This window comes from Dasypus novemcinctus, chromosome 2, assembly GCF_030445035.2.
Source record: "Dasypus novemcinctus isolate mDasNov1 chromosome 2, mDasNov1.1.hap2, whole genome shotgun sequence".
In the NCBI taxonomy this organism is placed as follows: domain Eukaryota; kingdom Metazoa; phylum Chordata; class Mammalia; order Cingulata; family Dasypodidae; genus Dasypus; species Dasypus novemcinctus.
Window position 1 is genome coordinate 37,330,555 of NC_080674.1, and position 24,119 is coordinate 37,354,673.

Consider the following 24,119-nt stretch of genomic DNA (forward strand, 5'->3'; position numbering starts at 1 on the left):
ATTTAACTTAGTGTAACAGCTACATAAAATTTTGTGTGCTACTGAAGACTTTTTTCCCTTCTAATGCTCCTTTGAGCAACACTATCTCACTCCCAAAGCTATGATTCCCTAATGATGGCATCTTAGGCATCAGGCAATCTCCTGTTTTAATAAGACACATGAACCCCTATCTCAGGGACTCTGTAACCACTAGATCTAATAACAGAACCAAAAGGTTGTTACAGGCTGGAAATAAAATTGATTTGAGGAAATTTCAAATCCAATACCTTAATATAGAAAGCACTTTTAAGCTTACAAAGCATTTAAAAATATATATCTCATCCAAATATGTTATCTCAATTTATTCCTACAAAAAGCAGAAATCAGGGAAGCAGACTTGGCCTAATGGATAGGGTACCTGCCTACCATATGGGAGGTCCGTGGTTCAAACCCCGTGTGGACCCATGTGGAGCTAGCCCATGCGCAGTGCTGACGCATACCCTGCCACGCAGGGGTGTCCCCCGCGTAGGGGAGCCCCATGCGCAAGGAGTGCGCCCCATAAGGAGAGCCACCCAGCATGAAAGAAAGTGCAGCCTGCCCAGGAATGGCGCCGCACACACGGAGAGCTGATACAGCAAGATGACACAACAAAAAAAGAAACACAGATTCCCAGTGCCGCTGATAAGGATAGAAGCCATCACAGAAGAACACACAGCGAGTGGGCACAGACGGCAGACAACTGCCGGGGGGTGGGGGCGGGGGGTTGCGGGGGAGAAATAAGAATTTTTTGAAAAAGCAGAAATCAAATGCCTCTCAAGTCCCTCGGTCAGGAAGTCACAGAGCTAAAACTAAATGCAAATTTCTGGCTAGACTCCGGGGCCAGACTAGAAGAAAACAATGGGACGAGGAAGGTGGAAGGCAGAAAGGATAAATGCCAGTAGCTACTCTACTCATGATCACCATGTCCACACGTCTGTCTACCTCAGCATAGGGACTGCTTTCTATCACAGGCACTGCTTTCTTCCCAAGAGACCAGCAGCCCTTCAAAAGCAAAAGCCAGGACTCAAGAACTCCAAGTCCTTGCCACGTGTGAGTTGGCCAGCAGTGAGAAAGGACCTCTAATGCACAGTCAGCTCCAAGCCATCCCAAAGCTCTTCCCTTCCCCCACAGTGTTTTCCCTGGTTTTCTCTAAACTTGGGCCAGTGGACAGTCAACCAGGCTTGTCTGAATTCCATACTTAAGGCCTGTCAACCAGGACTTGCCTGAAATCCATACTTAAGGCCCAGCGTGTTGACTTCAAAAAGAAAGTAGCCTCTTCTGGGTCACCAGCCCTCTGGGTCACCACCCACAAGAGAAGAAGGAGAAAAGGAAGAAGAAAGAAAAGAAAGAGGAAGAAAGAAGGAGAAGGTGGGAAAAAGAGGCAGTGACTACTTGTGAATTGGACTTGTTTTTCCTTTTGAGCTCAAGGGCATTTCCAGGATTTTGTAAACTCATTGTGCTAACAGCTCAGTGATGTCATCTGCTGTTCCAAATGCTTTATGTGACTAGGGCTTTGGAAATGAGTTGTCATAAATCTTAGGTTGCCTTTCCCTCCTTAGCAGTCTCTGGAGCCCTCTCACCTGCTGGAATAAATGGTAACGAGCTTAATGAAGACAAAGAATGCATTTCAAACATGGAAAGTCTTATGATATCCTTGAAAATAAAACAATACTGGTTACAGGCACTGCTGCACTTGGGTGCTCGCCCAGAAACTTCCCATTCCTGGGAGAAGAGATTTCCCAATAAACTTCATCTTTTTTTCATAACAACAACATACTTTTCCTTTCTGGTTCTTCTGACAAGAAACTTTCGGGTTTCTTTCCAAGGAAGTCAGTTTTCGTACTGTTAGAAAAGATTTGGAATGTTATTACCATGGCCAAAGCTCACATTTTTTAGCAAACAGGGAATGACTATTTCTTTGTCTGGGATAACAAGACAGTTTCCTACATGATAGTTAATAAAATGGTATTTCTTACTAAAGAGGTAAGTCAGATGTCTACATTAATCAAAAAATATCTAAAGATAAGAAAAAAACTGATTAGTTATTAATCCTGCCCCCTCCCATCCAGTCCCACAAGTTAAAGGAAAAAAATGCAGTCACTGTACCAAATTTCCATTCCCTTTCCACACCCTAACATATCTATTTCACACATGGGAGAAAGCTGACTTGGAATCAAAGAAACACAACATTTTCATTCTATGTATTTGTTAGCTCAATGGGGGAGGCTAGTGCAATTAAGAGCTAAAGTTTTTGCTTTTTGTTTTAGTTTATCCTTTTTTCTGTCTATTTTTATACAGAATCATTGGTCATTGGAGGTTTTGGGGGTGTGAGGGTGGTGGAATGAGAAGATAAATGAGGAATGGCCAAAGCAGTGGAATGAGGAAGGTGTCATAAGAACTGGCTCTGGCCCCAGCATGGTTATTCTGGTTACATGGCTGTTTTCATTTGCCAATGGGCTGCCAATGCAAAGTACCAAAAATGGGCTGGCTTTTATAAAGGGGATTTATTTGGGTTAAAACTTAGAGTTTCAAGGCTGTGAAAAGTCCAAACTGAGACACTGTTAGAAATGCTTTCTCACCAAAATCAACTGCCATGTGTTGAAGTAAGATGGCCACTGATCTCTGCAGAGGTTTGAGCTCAGCTGAAGGCAACCAGGCATAGGGCTTGTCTCTTTTCTGGCCTCCTACATCAGTCCCTGCTGTTAGGATGGCTTCCTGAGTTCAGCTGTAAGCTATCAGGCATATAGCAGGGCTAGTCTCCTCTTGAGTTGCTCTGTGGCCCACCTCTTGCGACTTCATGCTTAGGTGATCTTCTAGTCTTCTCTCTTACAAGACAGGAGCAAACACGGTGGCTTTCTTTTCTTGTGTCTGTCTGTGTGTCTCTGTTATATCAGACCCAGCAAGGAGGCCTCACTGACATGGTTCAATCAAAAGCCCAAAATAGACCTTATGAAGTAATCTAATCAAAGCTCCTCAGCTGAATTTAATACAATCAAATGGTATCATGCCCACAGGAATAGATTTATTTACAAACAATCTTTCTCTTTCTGGGATTCATAAAATAATTTCAAACTGCCACAAGGACCTAGGGTACATTTCTGTTCTTTCCAAGGTCAAATGAAGAGAAAAACAAAATAGATGATTTCTGAGGTACTAGGTAAATCCATCAACTTGTCACAGTTGAATAGTAACACAAGGAGATGCAGAGGCAATAACATACTGCACTGATGCCTCACTGGCCTGAAGGAACAGTTTGTGCCTCAATCCAAAGTACCCCTGGAAACTGGTTCCCTTTACTTCCAAATGAAGTACCTGAGGAAAGTCAGTAAAATGTTTTACATGAATGCACAATCACAATCAAGTTTCCTGGCCCTGACTTCTCGCACTCTAGGGCATCTCAGGAATGGCAAGGAGTTTTTTTTGTAAGAAAATGAATTTTCATTCACCTTTAACTTTAAAATAAAAATAAATAATTATGAGTGGAGAAAGGAAATTAACTGTGATGGGGCAGCAACTTCAAGCTAGCTGGGAATCCCTCTGAATATTCGTAATGCTTGAAGTACAGCTTGAAAGGGCAGTAGCTTTAGAGTAAGTACCTATAGCTCCCACAGGGGCCCATTTTCTCCTCGGAAAGAGTTACACCCTGGGCACCGGCCTTCAGTAGTGCTTTCAACTAAAAAGCAGTAGGGAGGGAAGCTGATGTGGTTTAAGCAACTGGGCTCCCGCCTACCACATGGGAGATCACTGGTTTGGTTCCCAGTGCCTCCTAAAGAAGAGAGTGAGCTGGCATAACAGGCAGGCATGGCAAAGCAAATGCAACAAGATCACACAACAAGAGACACAAGAAGAAAACATAATGAAATTCACAACAAAGCAGGGAACAGAGGTGGCTCAAGCGATTAGGCAACTCCCTTCTACAAGAGAGGTTCCGGGTTCAGTTCCCAGTGCCTCCTAAAGAAACAAGGAAGACAAACAGACACAGCAAGCACAGACAACAAGGGGGTAGGAAGAAATAAATCAATAAAATAAAATCTTAAAAAAAAAATTAAAAAAAAAAAGCAGTAGGGAGCTTCAGAGTTCCCAGAGAACTTTTACCAGCCTGTCTCTGTTGACCTTCACACCAACCCTCTGATACAGACCTTACTGCTTAGGTCACTGTACAAATCAGGAAGCCAAGTCCAAGCCCTGTGTTTCCACCATGACTTCACTGCCCCCAGGCCATGAACACTGCAGGTGGTTCAAAGTCCTTCTGTGAAAGAGGAAATGGGACTTGAGTGCGGCCGACCGCCTTGGCTTTCCTCATGCTGGTCCCAGCTGCCCAGAGTTTGGGCTCCCTAGTTGGGCAGTCCTGCTGGCAATACTCCATGTCCCTGAGCTGGCCTTCCTCTCTGGCCCCTTTACAAAGTTTGCCAAATGCTTATGATATGCCAGGCACAGTGCTGGGCCCAGCAGATAGAAAGGATGGCCACCAATGCTGTTGCTTGAAGGAGCTCACAGTGGTGGGAAGGACAAGCCAGCTATTGACCCTCTGTTCAGCCCTGGAAGTGTCTTGGATGCTATAGGAACTCAGAGAAGGCTGAGGAGGCATAGAGGACTCAGGGGTTGGGGGCAGGACAGGGGATGAAACATCCAGCAGGAGGTGGTACTTGAGCTGACGCTTGCCAGCCCACTAAGGCAGGCTAATGAGACACAGGTGATCCAGATCCCAGGTAGGGAACGTCAGGTCATTGGGTGGAGGAAAGGATTGATCTATCAGGGTTCTTAACCAGGGTGGGAGTCTGTGGAAAGATTTCAGGGGGTCTGTGAGTTTAAATTGAAAAAAAATCAACTTACTATCTTTACTTTCTCTGAACTCCACTGAAATCTAGCATTTCCTTCCCTTATGAATATATGCAATAAGTTACAGTAGTATTCTGTGGATTGTACCTGCCTGCAAAGGGGTCCATGGAATAAAAAGGTTAAGAACCCCTCATCTAAATACAGGAGTGTGAGAGAAGATAAGGCTAAGGGTACCACAGTAAGGAGTTTAAACTTAACTGAGAAGGCTGTGGAGTCCCATCAGACTGCCCAGTCTGCTCATCCTACTGGCATGACCTTAGACCAGTTGATAAACCTCACCGTGCTTCAATTTTCTCACTGTGACATGAGAATTAGGCTATATCTACATCAGAGAGTAGTTGTGTAGGTTGAATGAGACCATCACTGCAAAATCTATAGCAGTGCCTAGCATGTGAGGGCTTAAGAAAGCCATTCATGGAATGAAAATGGGGCAGCTGCCATGGAAAGCAGTGTGGCAGTGCCTCCAAAAGTTAAATAGAGAGTTTCCATATGATGCAGCAACTCCATCCTAAGTATATACCCAAAGAAATTTAAAACCAGGATTCAAACAGATACTTGTACACCAATGTTCATAGCAGCATTATTCCCAGCAGCCCAAAGGTGGAAACAACCCAAGTGTCCATCAGCAGATGAACGGATAAAAGAAATGTGGAATGAACATAGTGGAATATTATTTGGCCGAAAGTAGGGATGAAGTTCTGAGACATGCTGCTGCATAGGTGAATCTTGAAAGCATTATGCTGAGTGAAATAAGCAAGGCATATAAGGACAAATACTATATGATTTCATTTACATAAAACATGTAGAAATAGCAAATTTGAACAGACAGAAAGTAGATTAATGGGAAGCAGACGTGACTCAACTGATAGAGCCTCTGCCTACCATATGGGAGGGTCCAGGGTTCAATACCCAGGGCCTCCTGACTTGTATGGTGAGCTGGCCCATGTGCAGTGCTGCCGCATGCAAGTAGTGGCATGCCACGCAAGGGCCACCCTGTGTTGGGGAGCCCCACATGCAAGGTATGGGACCTGCATGGAGAGTCACCCTGCGTGAAAAAAAGCACAGCCTACCCAGGAGTGCCACTGCACACACAGAAGGCTGATGCAGCAAGATGATGCAACAAAAAAGAGACACAGATTCCCAGTGCCACTGAGGGTGCAAGCGGACTCAGAGGAACACACAGAGAGTGGACACACAGAGCAGACAATGGGGCAGGGGGAGGGGAGAAATAAAATCTTTAAAAAAAAGAAAGTAGATTAGTGGTTATCAAGGGGGTGGGAAGGGCAAGTTGTTGCTTGGTGGATATGGAGTGTAAATGTTCGAAATTTAAGAAAAAAAAATTTAAACCACTCATTAATAATGTCATTGCTGTTATTATTGAAGGAGTGACGTGTCCAGTTTTGTGTTTTAGAAAATCTGCTGGTCATTCTCCACTTGCCCCAGCAGATCCATTCTCTTTCTCTCTCTGCCTTGCTCTGTCCCAGGAGGCTGACCCCTAAGACTGCACCCCACTGGCTTCTTGACTCAGCCCAGAGGAGAAACAAGCAGGAGTTGGCTGAGCGGGAGGAGAAAGAAGTGGGGATAGTTGTCCCCAAGCCCTTTCTTCAGCACAGCCTTCGGGCAGTGGCTGGGACTCTCCAGGTCTTAGGTGACTTCCCTGAAAGCTTGACTTCCAGTGAGTCCAGGACTGAGGGCGGGGAGGGTCAGACAGGGAGAGGAGAAAAACGAATAGAAGAGAGTGCCATCAAGATCACTTTTGGGAATTAGCTTCTGCAGGGACCTCAGGGAAGCAAACAGAATGCCTTTCAGGTTTCTGTCGGAAGGAGGGGAGGCTGCAGCTTTTATCTACCAGCTCCTGCACCCCAAAGTTTGCCAGTTGCCCCCAGGGCATTAGCCCTTTCACACTTTCCAGCTCCACTTTCAAACAAACTGCACAAGTGTGGCTTCAGAGAAGGCCCTTAGAAATAAATAAGAAAGACGCTTGTCTCTATTTTGGCGGAACGCTGACAGTGTGAGCCTGAGATGGCACAGAGCTGCCCACCACCGCGGCTGAGGGGGTCAAAGGGAAGTGACAGGGACACCAAAGCTTCCTCTGCAACCCCGAACACGGTTCCTGCTGACCAGCTTTCTCCTCTACAGCTCTGGGGTCTCCCTCCTTCACGTCTTCCCTTTAGGCTGAGGAGACATACTGGCTTCCCTTTGATGCCAGTCTCTGGCACAGTCCCTGCAGCTATCTGGGACCTGACTTCCCCGTCTGTAAATAGTTTCTTCATTAAACCGAACCAACAGAGTGGGTTCTGCTACGTACCAGGACCCAGGCCGGAGGAGCCAGATTGTTCCGACAAAACTAAGCAAAACTAAGGTTGCCCAGACACGAGGCAGCAACCAGGAGACTCTGTTAGGTCATTACTTGGCAATTATCCCAGCCACAATTGATGCTAAGGCAGAGGGGAGGGGCTGAAGAGGAAGCGATGTTTAAATGTACTGCTCTGTGGAGCCCTGTTGGAGGGTTGGCTAATCTGCAAACCCGAGCCACGCAGCTCAGGGCTTAACATGGTACCTCTCACTGGGAGAGAAGCACATAAACATGCACCACACAAAATCTCCGATGCCAAAAAGCAAATTTCTAATGGTAGACTTTTCAGAAATAGTAAAATCAGAAGCAAGGAAGTTTGCGGTGCAGGAGCCACATCACATTCATCTCTGCCTCCTTTCTCCTCAAATCCTGACTGCCAGCCTTCCACCCACTGCACCTGTAGACAGACAATAGATGTTTGCCGAATGCATCTGTTTTCAGCATTTTTGTTATCATATTCTTCAATGCCTAACTTAGAAGTCTGCCAAGGCAGAAATACACAAGCCAATGGGTTGTATCTAAATGATTTACATATTCTCATCTTTTAGGTAAACCCAATACTACAGAATGGTATATAGGCTCTGTTTTCATTTCCTTGGCTACTCAAGCAAATACCATACAACGGATAGGCTTATAAGCAATGGGGATTTATTTGGTCACAATTTTGAGGTGAAGAGAAAGCCTTCCCATTGCCTTTGCTACCTCTCTGCCCGCACTTGTGCTGACAGCGCTGGAGCTAGCCTGTTACTCCCGCCAGGCCACCTGCCGTTGAACCTGACCAGGAGCGCAGTGCTGTGGCGCAGGCTCAGGGGCCAGAGAACATGAACAAGCCCCAGCTGCACCCCTCACCAGCCTGTGTGACCCTAGTAGAGTCTCGGTGCCTCCGTTTCCTCATTTGCAGAAGGGGACACTAATCATCTCTCCCTCAGAGCCCCACGAGCTATACCTAGTCAGCACCATGCCAGAGATTTCATGTAATCTAGTAATGATGGTGCTTACCTCTGCCCTGATTCCCCCAAATCTGGGGGAATCTGAAGAGCAGACAAAGCACAGCCTCTCCCTGAAACCCTCACCGTCCACACATCGGCTCAGCCCAACAGAGATCCGGTTGTTCCTCCTCAGAAAAGAGGTGGGGTAATCTTGTTCTTATCGTCTCGTCACTCTGCCTGAAGAAAACAAAATCTGTTTTCTTACAACTAAAATATCCAGCCTGTGTAGGTGGAAGGGGATGTGAAAAGAGAATGTTAATAACATTTGAAGTCAGCCTTCTGAGGGGTGTTAGGTGCTGAGAAGATGCAAAGAGGCATGAGGTACATACACTGCAGGGCTCGAGGAGCTTATGGGTGAGAAGGGGAGACGATTTCAACAAAGCAGTTAAGAAGCAGTTCAGGACCAGGCGCCATTCGAGCTAAACGTCAGGCTGGAATAGGCTGAGAGCCCGGCACCCTGCAGGCTGAAGCAGGCCAAAAAACACTGCCTGGAGCCCACATCCTGGCAAGGAAGTCCCACCTAGTGAAGGAAATCAAAACGTCCTGATTTGGGTTTCTTCTTTCCCAGAGGATGTCGATGCTGGGTGTGCCGGACCATTCTGTCTGACACACTTTTGGCTGACAAAAACCAAAATTTCAAAATCCGTGACTCGAACCTTGACTGACTTTTATAACATACGGGTGTTTCCTTCTGACAGCATCCTCTCTTCCTCAGCCGTGGCCTCGCCTGCTGGTGCCTCTTTGAAGAATCCGGTGTGAACAGCTTGGACAAAGCATTTGCATTTGCCTTCTTTGCAGGAATCTGCTTCAGAACTGGCAGAGCTGTTTGGAGCGAGGGGGAAAGAAGTTAGTCCTGCCAGATGGATGCCCTTTCATGTCTTCTCTTCCTTCCCAGATAGAGTTTATACTTTGGAGCATTAATTTAGCCTCAGGGACTTCATCATATGCCAGGATTCCCCCTAGAGGAAATGGAAGTGTTTTGCATGGCAGCTTGCCCTAGTATTCTGCTAGAAGAGGGGCGCGGTTCTCTTTGGCAAAGCTGTGGTGTGCCGCCCAGCTGTCCCCTTAGGGACCGTGCTCTCATTCTCCCAACTGCAGGGCGTATTGGCTACTGACAGCGCACATCTGAGTCTCTCTCTAGAAATCGACTTCCTGAAGGAAGTGGCCTCACCCAGGGTTGCTCCTTCTCCCCTGGGGGCAGCCTGCATCCAAAGACTGGTTGATATGGGCCACAAAGTCCTGTCCCTTTGTCTCAGTTGGAACAATTCTGCAAGGCCACCCCAGCTCTACAGCGCCCTGGAGGATCAGCTGAGCCTCAGTTGCAACTTCATCGCAGCTCAACTTCACCCTTTGCCTAATGCCAATTCTCTCAATTCCCAAGGCGACTGTTCCCCAAAGCATTCCCCAATAAACCTACATACAAAGTTCAGAATCTCAGCCTGTTTCTTAGAGAGAACTGCACCAGTTCAGTGGCCAGTTTCATTAAGCTCCCCCTCTACAACCAGGGTTGAGCAAGTTAAACAAAGAACCAGAAGTACCTCTTTTTGCATCTGTGTGCACAAGGCCTGCCTGGAAAGCTCTAGCTCAGAGATCATCTTCCTGGCAGGGCAAATTTGGGGTCTGTAACCCCCAGGGTGTAGACAGGCCAGAATCCTTTCCAAACAATCGTTTCAGCAGCAAACTATTTTAACATCACCACTTTTCTTAATACATAAGCATCTTCTTTTTGATGGCCCATAGCCTTAATTGGGCAGCTTCCTGAATTCCCATCACAAGTCAATAGGCCTCAGGAGTCCTGGTATTTCTGGTACCTGAAAGTGGGAAACCAAGTCCAAAGTCCTGCAAAATCCACATTCTACGTCCCAGGTGTGCTCAAAGAGCCGGTCCTGCATCCTGAGAGGCTTACCATGCCATGCCGGCCCTGCACATCAGGTACTTCTTGGCCCCATCTTGGTTTCTATGAGGCTAGACACGCCTCTCCTCACTAAGCCTCAGTTTCCTCATTTGTAAAATGGGGCTAATGAAGAAAACTCTAATTCTAAACATTTTTCAGAATCATCTAACTCAACTCCTACTGAAGGCAGGAATTCCCCTTGAACAATAAGGATTGCTTCTAGGAAACTCTCAATTTCATAAGCTGTCCTAGTGCATTGCTGGAAGCTCTAGTTCTTAGAAAGTTCTTTCTTATAACTACTGGAATTTGCCTCCCTGTACTTTCTACCACTGGCATAGTCCTGCCTTAGGAACTATAGAGAATATATATAAGCTTTGTCCTATATGATAAATCTTCAAGTTGCATCTCCTTTCCCCATAAACCAGGGCTCTCTTCTCGGGTTAACCTACCCTAGTTCCTTTTTCACATGTGTTCCAGATCCCCAATCATTCTAGTTGTTTTCCATGGGGAAGCTTCTAGCTTTCTCTTTAAAGGTAAGGTCAGAATGAAGCTGGATACTTGAGATGCTGTCTGGAAAATCTTTAAGTACTTCCATTAGTGTCTTTATAATTATATTCAACATACAGTAACTTGATTTACACCTACTTTTCAGGAAGACAGTTGTTACAGTAAATAAGCCATGCCACCCCAAACTTAAGAGATTTTCCTTGATGCCTATTATTTAATTGCATTAGTATGCATCTGGCTTCAGTGGCAGAATACCCAACTAACAGTGGTTAAGAAATAAAGAACTTTATCTCACAAAACAAGGTGTCTAATCAGAGACTGGCAATTTCAGGTTTAAGAGCTCAACAATGTCCTTCACAGACAATGGCTTGGGTCTGCATCCATGCCAAGGCAGCTGTTATTCTTTGAAGTGGCATATTGGCTCAGACCAATCAAGGTGTATCTTCTTCCTTCTCTTCTCCCCACAGAACTGGAGGAGGGGAACTTCCTCCCCTGGATCTGCTGCCTAAATAAGGGAGTATGGCTATGGGTTGGCACTCAACAATGTCTGATAGTACCTTGTACAAAGTCATTTTAAAATTTATATAACTTAAGCACCTTTCCAAGTATCAAAATTTCGATGCTTTGCTTAAATAAATAGGAACTCTGTTTTCCAAGAAACTATTAGTAAGTCTGTTCTTAATTTAGTCTTTATAATTTATTCTAAAGAGTTCTCTGTGTTGCTTGAGTCATCCAAAGAGAAAGTAGACTTTCTCTTCCACAAAGTGACCATTTAAATATTTGAAAATTCTTTTCTCAAGTTAAACCTACCCAATCCTTTGTCCAGTCTTGATTATATGATTTTGAAACACTGCACAATATTACCTATTCTCCTACAAATATCCTCCAGTTTTTCTGTCTATCAAGGTCTAGTGCCCACAAAGTTCATGCATTCAATGTGATTTGATCAATGTAGCACAGATGCCAACTGTCAACTCCCTTGTTTTAATTAAATTTAATCTAATTTTAGTTACAAGTTAAATTAATTAAGCCTACTATTTTATTCACAGTAAAATGTTTTAACAATTCTGGTGAGCTTATGAAGATCACTATAAGATCTTATCTATCAAATGTTTTCTTCCCCAACCTACCCTGGGTCTCCATTTACTTCATCTTCTCTTATTCTCAACTTTCCACCAATGTTATTTCTCCTCAAAGGCAGTCACCCAAAGCCAATGGAAAAGAGCATATGTGTTTCCAGGAATACTGTTAGCCCCAGTCTTGGGGAAACCAAGAGCAGAGTTTTGTGTACCCAATTAACTTTACCTCCCTTCGAAATTTTTGAAATTACCTTCTCGTTTTGCTATTAATACAGGCTGAGATCACATTGGATTTTTTTTTAAGAAGGTACCAGGGATCAAACTGGAACCCTGTACATGGGAAGCAGGTGCTCAACCACTGACTTCATTGGGTTTTTAGGCTCCACATTTTGTGAGGCTCCACATCACATTTTTTAAAATTCATTCTGAGTTCATTACTGACAATAAATGGCTATGGGTGGCACTACTCAACCAAGAAGAATTTGTTTAGTTGGCTGGCTCTGTGGGCCAAAAGCAAGGGCATTGAATTTATCCCTATAACATTTCAACTTGTTGGATTTGACCCATTGTTCTACCAAAAATATCTTTGGATATTGATTCTGTCGTCCAACATATTCAGTATCTCTCTCTTGACAAAATCTAAAAACTGCCGTAAAAAAATGTTCTGTAAATGTCAGACAGTTATATGTGACTCATGTCTGCTGCCAGGAATTTCAGACAATTTCACACTACATTTTCAGCTAAGCCTTTCAAATTCATGACCAAAGAGGGTTGCTTTTTCTGCCACTTCCTCTCCGTTTCACATGAGTGTGCCTTGTGAAACTGAAGAGAAATTTAAAGAATGTGGCTCTTCCAGGAATTCAAGAAAGGCAGGATGACCATGATTCAGGGTACCCAGGAGGCTTGCCTATGTAGTGTTGCCTCCACCAACACATCCTGCCCTTTGTGAAAGATTTGTTCCCAACCACCAAGCCACCTTCTCCAGCTTCTTCAATGGCCTTCATTTTTCTGCTCTCTCTGCCTCTAAGGACCCTGTGGTAGGCTCAATAATGGTCCCCAAAGATATGAGGTCCTAAACTTAATACCTGTGAATGTCACTTTACATAGCAAAAAAAGGACCATTGCAAATGTGATTAAATTAAGCATATTGATTAGGAGATATTATGCTGGATTATCCTGATGGGCCTTAAGTGCAATCACTTGGATTCTTACAAGAGGGAGGCAGAGGAAGATTTTTACTTACACATAGACAGAAGAGAAGGCCATGTGGCCACAGAGGCAGAGATTGGAGTGATGCAGCCACAAGCCAAGGCATGCTGACAAGATATGCTGGAGGAGGCAAGGAACAGGCTCTCCTTTAGAGCCTCCAGAAGGTGAACAGCCCTGCTGACACCTTGACTTCAGCCTGATGAAACTGATTTTGGACTTCTGGCCTCCAAAACTGGGAGAGAATACATTTATGTTGTTTAACTGCTACTAAGTGCATGGCAATTTGTTACAGCAGCCATAGCAAACTAATACAAACCCTAGGGACTTCTCTAGGAAATTCTCAAGTCCCAACCCTTTCCTTCCATTGAGGATCGGACCATTCCTCCACCCCCCACATACTCTAATGCCCTGTATTTGCTTTTATTTGTATTTGCTCCATATCTTCTCTCACAGATATTTCCTAGGCTCCTCAAGTCTGAAAGCCTACCACCTCCTCCGTTACTGCTTTACTAAGAGTAGGGCAGCAAGATATGAGTTCTGTTTTGATCACCTCCTTTTTACCCTGCTGGTGAAGGGGGATCCCCATCCTAGGGTTATGGGGAGGCTGAACACATGCCACCAGGCTCTGGACAGGCGAGGCTGACAGAAGTTTATTAGTCACATATACTCACAGCCTGGGGAAGGAGGCCACTGTACACCCCACATGGCCACAGTGGGGGCTGCTCTTGGGGGTGGAGTAGACAACCAGTGCTGTGGGAGGCAGGCTCTGTAGTAACAAGAGGCAGAGGGACCCTTGATCCCTGTGGGAGGATATGGTTGGCTTGTTGGAATGATTCCGCATGCTGGCAGAGAAATGAAGCCCAGTGCCCAAGGATAAGAAGGCACTGTGCCTGGTGCCACAACAGGAAGGGTTGTTTGACTAGAGGACCTGATCAACAGGAGTGGGATGGGGAGGGGAGCTTGTAGTTAGGCCATTCAAGGACCTCCTGTTTTTTTCCCCAATGTTAAGGCAGCACATATTATTGAACCTTAACTTTAGGTCTTACACCACACTTTCTCAGGTAGCTCCCTCCTTACCTTTTGATTAATACAATTAGGTCCACCTGTGGCACAGCTTTAGGTGGCACATTCACATCATAGCCCGTGTAAACAGCACCCCCTATAGGTGTGCAGTTCTGTGCCCTACCCAGAAAACACACCTGTCATCCTTCCTCTCCTCTACCAACCCCACATCCTCTCTATTTTATGTTAGAATTTTAGCTTAGATAGGTAGAAAGATAGAAGATAGATAGATAGATAGATAGATAGATAGATAGATAGATAGATAGATAGATAGATAGATAGATATAGAGATCACATTGCCTCCTTGATCACCCCAGCCAGAAATGTTCGTTTCCTCCTCTCAAGTTATGTAGCTTCTTAGTTATTCTTCTCTTAAGGCTTTCTTACCGTCTTGCTTTTGTCTTTCTCTAATCGTAAGCTTTTTGAGAACAGAGTAGGTCCCATAAGTCTTTCTGCCCCCACAGCACCTTGTAGGGTGCCTTTGCCACAGGGTTGCTCAGTACAGGTGACTTCAGTCTCAGTAGCCAGGTTAGTCCTCTAGCTGCTGGCTTCAGCACACTTTAAGGTTTAATCAAAAGGGAAGTAGACTCCAAGCTCACAAACTGTGGAAAGAGATGAGGAGGGATATGGCCAGGTTGGTAGAAAAAGCATATTGTTCTCTTCATTGTCATTGATTCCTAGTAATCCTTGATTCTTCTCCTCCTTTCCTTGTTTCCCCTCCTGTGCATCTCTTTTCTGTACAAACCTCCCCCTGTGCCTCTCAGGACACTTCCTTCTCCCTCCCCCCAAAGGACTATTAAAACAGTCTTGTGTTTTTAAGAAAGCTTTTCTGAAAGATTAGTGCAACCAGGTTGGGAGGTTGCACCACAGTCCCACATAGAACAGCTCCAAACTGAATATCAATCATGTCTTTTCTTCAAAGTCCCTTGGCCAACCAAGCACTTCCCTCAGGCAGCCCCTCTGAGCAGAGTATGGGCCTCTCTCCATCTCACTATGTGCCTCTTGCTTCTTTTCTTGCCCCTGATTGTCTCTCTCCTAAACAATCCTACCTACACCTACACTCTAGCACTAACACGGCTCTGTCAGTAAAATGCTCCTCTATACAGGCCACCTCATCCAGGACTCCACCCGGAAGCATCAGAGCAGATGCGCTTGAGAAGATTGTTCTCTCTTTTTCACAGTCCAATTCAAATTCTTAGGCTGGGATGCCTCCCTCCATATTCCCCCACCGCACACCCCCTGAAACACACACACACACACACACACACACACACACACACACATGAGGCAAAAGGCCTCACAGCCTTATTGGTTGATTAATGGATATGGGCTGTTTAAACAGTCCACCGTCTGAGACTGGGTTTCACTTTACCAAGAGATAATGGCCCACGGTATGCTCTGAGTGGTCTGGTTTTCTATGAGGTTCAATCAGAGAAAAAGGACATGAGCTCATGCAAAACTAACCCCCGCCCAAAGCCTCAGATTCTTAAGTTTTTGAGTCATCCGTGCAATAATTTCCTTCACGTCGCTGGAAAGCACAAATCTGAGAGAAGGAAGGGAAAAGGGGTATAGGCACGTCTGAGTGGGTTGCCGCAGCCCGCCCCGCTTCCTTGTGTGCTGCTGCTCGTCTTGAACATGCATAAAGACTCAGGACGGTAGAGTGCTTTAGAGGGTCTGTGTTCGCATCACAGTCCTGCCTCTTACCTGGGACAAGTTTCTTCCCCTTCTTTTCCTTTGTCTCCTCATCATTAAAATGGGAATCATAGCAATCCTTCCCTCAAAGGCTTATTGTGAGGACCAGGTGCATTAATCGATGTAGAGTACTTAGAATAGTGCCTAGCACACAGCTTGTGCTCAGTAAGCCTGAGAAGCAGCCGTGTTTCTAGGTACTTATTGCTTGCAGGAGCCATTAGAGGCACTGGGGATATAAAATGACTTAGGCAAAGCTTCTGCCCCAAATGTTTTGGTGTCTAAAGGGGTTCACTGCCATGTCAGTTGGCCCTTCTTTGGAGCTGGTGTTTCTGCGTGATAGAGATGGACACAGATGGGATCTCTTTTCACAAGGCTTTCATGCTACTTTACTGGAATTGTAGTTGGTGCTGGGGTTTAAGATATATCTAGGGGATTTGAATCTCTGGACTGACAATATGATAGCCAGGCCCTGAGCCTCAACAGACTTCAACTCCTACACTCTGATTTATTGGACTTACCCCACTCAGCTAACATGGAGTTGAAGAATGTCAACCACCACACCATGGAGCCTAGAGTGCCTACAACTGAAAGCAGGAGGATTGCATCTAGTATCCATGTGGAATCTAAGCCTCCTCTTGACATAGATGTGCAATGGACACAACCAATCCAAGGTCCACAGAGAAAATGTGGCATTGGTGTGGGAAAAGTAGCCATGGTGGCTGATGGGTGCAGGGAATGGGAGGAAGAGATGAGATGTGGAGGCGTTTTCGGGACTTGGAGTTGTCCTGGGGGGGTGCTTCAGGGACAATTACCGGACATTGTAGATCCTCCCAGGGCCCACTGGATGGAACAAGAGAGAGTACGGGCTATGATGTGGACCATTGACCATGAGGTGCAGCGATGCCCAGAGATGTACTTACCAAATGCAATGGATGTGTCATGATGATGGGAGAGAATGTTGCTGGGGGGGGAGTGGTGGGGTGGGGGTGGTGGGGTTAAATGGGACCTCATATTTTTTGAATGTAATATTTTTACAAAATGAATTAAAAAATTAAAAAAAAAAAGAGTGGAGACTTTAACCAGGTAAATAACAATACAAATTTGCATATGCCAATGACTCAGCTGGTGATCAAGTGCTATGGAGGACGGAGGCAATGAGTGACGTTATTGGCAGGCTGGCATCCCCTCCCGGCATGCAGAATTTGTCTAAACTCTTCTTCAAGAATAATGCTTTTCAGGTCTCACCAGGATTTTTAAACAGTAGACAATATTTGCTCAGAATGTCACCATTTAACAGGCACTTCCCCACAGACCATCCCATGCAATCAGCACAACGACCGTGCCAACCAGGTGGTGCTGGTCCTGTTCTCCAGCTAGAGAAAAATGAGATTCACAGAGGTTAAGATTTTTCCAAGGTCACCAAGCAAAGCCAGGTCTTAAGCCCAGTGCTCTTTGCACAAACCACTCAGCTGGGCACAACCTGGGCCAATTAACTCAACAGCTGGACAGCTCAGGGGCTTCAGGAAGAGGACATCTCAATGGCAACAATGACCACGAAGATGACCATTCCGAGGACAGTGGTGTGCCTCAGTTTGGTTCTGCTCTGGGATTTTAAAAATGTTTGGGAATCACTGAGAAAACTTAAAAATAGGTTTCAACCCAAATTTAGTTGCGTACCTTGTTATTGGAAGAAAAGGGTAACCATTTAATGTTTAGTACATCCCAGAAGTGGGAAAAAGGATTGTTATTCACTTTCTCTGCCTTTATATTGTAGAAGTTTTCTTGCAAAATCAAGTGCAAATGATTTTGAACTTCAGCTTGTCTTCTAAAAAAAACCCCTCCACAGGTTGGAGGACCAATAGTGGGTTTTTGTTTGTTTGCTTTTGTTACCGGGACCAGGGATTGAACCCAGGACCTCATGTAGCATGCTGGCACTCAACCACTTGAGTTACATTGGCTCCTGACGAGTTCTTAAAATATTAACTTCAGGCTGCTTTATATTCAGCCTTGCTAATTGTTCGTGCTCTACAAACCAGCTCTTTTAAAATTACAAGGGACACTGCTGTATGCTTAAAGAACAGAGGGTATAAAGATACAAATCCTTACATTATACACTAACCCTGACTGCCTGGGTTCAAATTCCAGCCCCTTCATTGGACAATTTATGTACAACATTTTCCTTTATCAATAAAAGAGGAATAATATCTATTTCATGGATTATTAAATAAGAAATGAGATCATATCTAAATACTTAGAGCGTGGCTCACTCCTCAAAGTTTCTGGAGTTTTCTTAATGGAAAGTACACTGGCAACACGTCTGCATATCGCCAAAGTCCCTCTGCAGCCATGTTGTCAGCAGGAACCAGTTGCCTTGGCAACTTTAGAGCAAGGGTTGTTGATTCCAGGGCATCTGTATCCGGCAGAACGTTACCTGGCTCCATTCCCTTCCCAAGTACCATTTACAGGCATTTGGAGTTGAGAGAATTTGCAGACCTGATTTGAGGAATTACTCATTTAAAAAGTCAGAAAAATCCAGAAACAGAGGAGCAAAAGCAATATAAGAAAACTGCCCTCAATTAGGACTTTTGCTCTCTGAGGTTGCTTGGACCTTACCTCCCTCTGCATCCACAGGGGAGCAAACCCTGGTGTGACACCGCTCAGAAAGCTGCCAACCTTGGTCTCTGCAGCAAAGGGAGTTGAGCTCAATGAGCCCTCCTTTAGGAGCCAGCCAAGCTCTTCTGAATACCTTGCAGATTTGCTAATGACAAGCATCCTATCTCTTCACTGATACCGTCTAAATTAGCCATCCTCTTAAGGAATTCAGCTGCATGCGATACATGAGCCATGGGAAGTGAACTTTAAATAATGATTTTCATAAAACCACAGTAAGAAATCAAATGACAAACCTCTGCCCAAGTCCTTTATTTACAGCAAATAGGAACATTTATCCCAAGTTGCCTGTGTGATTTTTCAAAGTCTTCTGGTTCAGATCATTTTTGCACCTCCTGTGTTTGCACAGGAAATTTTGAACCTCTTGTAGAGAGATTGATACCAAGCAAATGTGGGCGCCTTCTCCCCGACACATTCTAAAGACCGATTTCTGAGACACGGGGGTTTCAAAGAGAGAAAGAGTTGTGCAAAAAAGGAGGTCAGTCACCTTAGGTGACCCAAAAACCACCTCCCCAATCTGCAGAAACGTTAATATTATGCTAATGAGTAATGGGCTGGCACATGAATAAAATAATATTTATTTATTAATAAAAAGTAAAGAGCCGAACAGGATGGGTTGAGTACCAAGCCAGGGTGAGTCACAAAGTTACAATCATTGTTAGAGATCAAGGCATTTGGGAAAGGGGGATACTGAAAACAAAGTTCAATTACAAGGTTTTTATATGGATATTAAACAATGGAAGGTGGAGCGGTCACCCTTTCAATAGAAGTGTTCATATACAAAGATAAGATCCTTCTGGAACAATCATTGTAATAGCAGGTACAGGTGGTCATATACAAGGGTAAGATCCACCTGGAATAATTACAATGATGGGTTTTTAGTAGGAAATGACCACATACATAGGATGAGTCAATCTAGTCAGTTTCAGTAATTTTAGATTCCAACCTCTGGCTGTTTTACAATTTACTGGACGCTTTTTTAAAAAAGGCATCTATACTAATGATTTAGTAATCATAATTATTTGTTCATTTTAACCCTTGGTTACAAGATTCTTAGTCTGGTGGCCAACAGATGGACCAGTGTTCCAAGGAATTGGATGGAAAAAAACTGCAGTTTTATTTTCACTAGTTTTAATGGAAATTAGCAGTTCTTTCCATTATGAATGTAGGCAAAAAAAGCTACCATATTTATAGTAGTTTCTATTACTTTTTCACCAGTAAAAATCAAAGATACATTCATATCAAGTGATAGTTGTTGCAGATATCTTGAAACAGAATTTACTAAGAACAATATCTCTCAAGTATGGTAATTAATAGAACTGACACTAGATACTATTATTATTTAAAGCCTTAACACATTATTATATCACAAACTTGGTTTTTTAAGCATTTGGATAACTGTATCTCACTATAGTGATGGTCCTTTTGTAATCCTGTGAATTTTTTCTTATGCATTTGAAAGCATTATTCTAAGAAGGGGCCCATAGGCTTCATCAGGCTGCCCGGGGTTCCAGGACACCGAAGCAGAATCCCCTGATGAGGCCGCATCCCTGGTCCACCTGCCGATCAACAGCACACCCATGATCGTTTTACATGTTCATGTTTTATTTGCTGCAGCTGATGTAAAGATATTGGAACATAGCTATCAAACATGGTTCCATTTTGGTTTACATTATGGTTTATATTTTAAACCGTATAATTTTCTAAAATTTTGGTTACCTTATGTTTTACATTATGGTTTATATTTTAGCCTATAGGCTTTTATACTTTTTGATGTAATTTATTTTTTACACTTTTTTTATTAAAGTTAATAGATCACAAAGAACGCTACATTAAAAAACATAAAAAACCATAAAAGACATAAAAAGTTCCCATATAACCCACTCCCCCAGTACATTCAGTGGGTTATAGCAGGATATACAAAGCCCAGCATCTGACCCTGCAATATCACTCAGGACAACTCAAAATCCCCAAAATGCCCCACATCACATCTCTTCTTCCCTCTCCCTGCCCTCAGTAACTTCCGTGGCCACTTTCTCCACCTCAATGTTATAATTTCTTCCATTACTAGTCACAATAGTTTTATAGTAGAATATCACTAAGTCCACTCTAATCCATATTCTATTCCTCCATTCTGTGGACCCTGGGTTATTGATGTCCTCTCCAACTCTAGATCAAGAGGGGGCTTAGATTCCACATGGATGATGGATGCAATTCTTCTGCTTGCAGTTGTAGGCACTCTTGATTCCCTCCCTGTTAGCTGACCCGGGCAAGTCCAACGAACCAAAGAGTAGGAGTTGCAACTCCGCTGAGGCTCAGGGCCCAGCTGGCACATGGCCAGTCCAGAGATTCAAATGTCCTGCATATGCACCATCCCTAGTGCTAACCACAGGTTCAGTAAAAGTGACAGAAGAGGCATATGTAGAAAGGTCACATCTGAGTCCAGCTCCATCACACTCAGGAGCACAAATTCCAAAGCAGGGCCCTCTGACATGGCACAGAATTCCAAATCCGGGAAGCAGACTTGGCCCAGTGGTTAGGGCATCTGCCTACCACATGGGAGGTCCATGGTTCAAACCCTGGGCCTCCTTGACCCATGTGGAGCTGGCCCACATGCAGTGCTGATGCACACAAGGAGTACTATGCCACGCAGGGGTGTCCCTGTGTAGAGGAGCCCCACGGGCAAGGAGTGTACCCCATAAGGAGAGCCGCCCAGCATGAAAGAAAGTTCAGCCTGCCCAGGAATGGTGCCGCACACACGGAGAGCTGACACAACAAGATGACGCAACAAAAAAAAGAAACACAGATTCCTGTGCCGCTGACAACAACAAAAGTGGACAAAGAAGAAGGTGCAGCAAATAGACACAGAGAACAGACAACCAGGGTGGGGGGTTGGGGGGGAGGGGAGATAAATAAATAAATAAATAAATCTTAAAAAAAAAAGAGCAAATGACCAACTTATTAAAAAAAAAAAAAGAATTCCAAATCCATCTGCCACGACCATATACCCTGTGGAGTTCCATAGCCTTCAGGAGAACCAGCACCTAGGGTTGTATCTACTTTGGCTCTCTCTGGGATCCTGCTGAGGTATGTATAAGTGTGACCCCTCTGATGACCTCCCGACTCTCTTGGAAGACTCTTAGCCATATAAACTCATTTGTCTTTGCCATTTCCCCCTTTTATTCAATGTCAAAAAGCAGTTTTTAACATTTGATCAAACATGTAGGCTGAGATATTCTGCTGGTCTGAGTTGACTCTTTAATTCAAGGTCTCTTTCTAGTTGCATCATGAGTTAGTGATAGGTAGTAATCCCTCGGCACCAAGGAGGCTCATCCCCAGGAGTCATGTCCCATGCTGGGGGGGAAGGTAATGCATTTACTTGCTGAGTTTGGCTTAGAGAGTAGCCACATTTGAGCAACATGGAGGCTCTCAGGAGGTAACTCTTAGGCACATCTTTGGTATAATTTAACATGTCCTTTATCCATCATTGCACAATCCATTGCCTTCGAGTTACCCTGCTGGATATTATATATCCTGCCATAACCCACTGAATGTACTGGGGGAGAGTATAAACTACAATGCAAACTGTAATCCATATGGTGCAGCAGTGCTCCAAAATGTATTCACCAAATGCAATGAATGTGCAACACTGATGAAAGAGGTTGTTGATGTGGGAGAAGTGGGGATCTGGGAGGTGGGGTATGTGGGAACCTCTTATATTTTTTAATGTAAACATTTTTTGTGTACCTTAAAAAAATGACAATTTAATTTTTAAAAAAGACCAAAAAAAATAACATACCCTTCTCTCATCCCATCTTCAACTTTGTTTTGTCCTTCTCTCCTAGTCCTCCCTACTTCCTCCCCACCCGCCGACACTACTCAGGGTTTCTTTTCCAATAACCCTTCTTAAAATATAAGCTAAAACAAAAGGCACTGGTGGACAACCATTTAAAAGAAGGTTGCTAGAATTTTAATTTGGAGCTCTAAAGTACCAAAAATGCCTTCTACGTGCAAAAGAATGGAGCTCTGATGGTGAAAAGGCAGGCAGTGGGTTCATCTGAGGTCAGCAGCCCGCGTCTCCCCTTTCATGTGCTCTTGCCATCAATCCCCTCCTGTACTGGGAGGCCCACATCTCTATAAACCAGCCCCAGAGTTCCTCTGACAGTCCCAGGTCTTAGTGGCCACATGGGTGTGCCATCCCAGAATTCATCACTTGTGGAAAGCCTTTCAAGTAACTTTCAACCCGAGTTCACTAGAACATTGATTTCATAAATGACACTTACCACATTAAAAGAGTTAACCCCCAATACTGCCTTTACAGTCAAAGAGAAGCTGAGGAATCAGCAAGGTGCCACTGGCTCAAGAGGCCCTAATTCCTCAGGAGGCTCCTTGGCAGTAGAATGAAGTACTTCGCTCTCGCTTGCCCTCTCTCCTCTCTCTACCCTTTCCCTGCAGTCCTCACTGCTCTCTCCAGAGCTGCAATCCAGGGACTTTCTTGAAAGGATTGCCTTCCTTGGGGTTCCTTCTCTGTTTCGAGGAAGAAATGAGCTTTCAGGGGAGGTCTAGGTCTGGACTTTGTTGTATGATGACCGTAAGCGACTCTGGGGACTCGAGGTGGCCTGGAGACCTGCACTGAACGTTTGTGAGGCTGAGGCCAGGCCGCCTGGGATCCTCCAGTGCCCGAGGTGGTGCGGCTGTGACAGAGGAGCTGTTGTCTGAAGACCCGCAGACCTGCCGCTTTCATCTCCCTTTCTAATTACAGTGCTGGCCAGAACCCATAAACTTGGGGTGTGCTGTGCAAGTTGTGGAGCGAACGCTGCCTGGAGTCCAGGGAATCGGGTTCCGCTCCCTCCTCTGTCCCCATCACGGGAGGAGTCCTCGGGAAACCTCGGTCTCCTTTATAAAAAACAATATCCCAGCCCTGCCCGCTTCAGGCGGTCGTTGTGAGGCTGCCAAGAAGTACTGGATGTGAAAAAGAAAGGACCTGGAGAAACTGAATTTTCTGCCCAAACGACCTGCATTTTTATTACATTCTTCACCCTGTGTCTCTCACCCACGGTCTGTTGGTAACGCGGGGCTGGGCGAGGGCACCCGCGGCTACGATGTGGCAGGTTCGAGACCCGACCTGGGTCGCGGCAGGCAAAGCGGGTCAGGAGCAGACCTTGGCCCCGGGAGTTTCCTCCAACGTCTGGGGAAGTGCCACCGCCTTAGTTCCCAGAGCAGGTAGAATGCTACAAACCATCTAAGCCAGGATGATCTGCGTTTTCCCAACTTGCCAAGGACATTTTAGTCTACAGTGTAATGGGCCTGGCTTGTGTGGGGTGAGATGTAGCAGTTGCAGTAGGACTGTGGGTACAGTGTACAGGTATTTATTGCACTGTACACTTGACCGTGTACTGGGACCTTACAGTGAATCTCTCTATTTAATCCTCACACAGTGTTTTCCCCATTTATTAATGAATAAAATGGAAAGTTAGGTAACTTGCTAAAGATTATGCCCCTTACTGAAAAAGAGCAAGATTTAGAACAGGCAACTTATATGCTACTTTTCCTGTATGAAAGCAAGAGAAATAAAAGATACATGTATACATATACATATTTGCTTATTTTTTGCAAATAGAAACTCAGAAAGATTAAACAAGAAGCTAATGAAAGTGGTTACCTACAAGGGAGGCAGCAGTGAGATACCACCTCCTTTTTAATATCTTTGAATTTTGATCCATGTAGATGTTTTCTATATTTTTTAAAAGATTAACTGAAAAGGGAAAAAGCAAACTAAAGTTGGATATAAACTGATGAACATT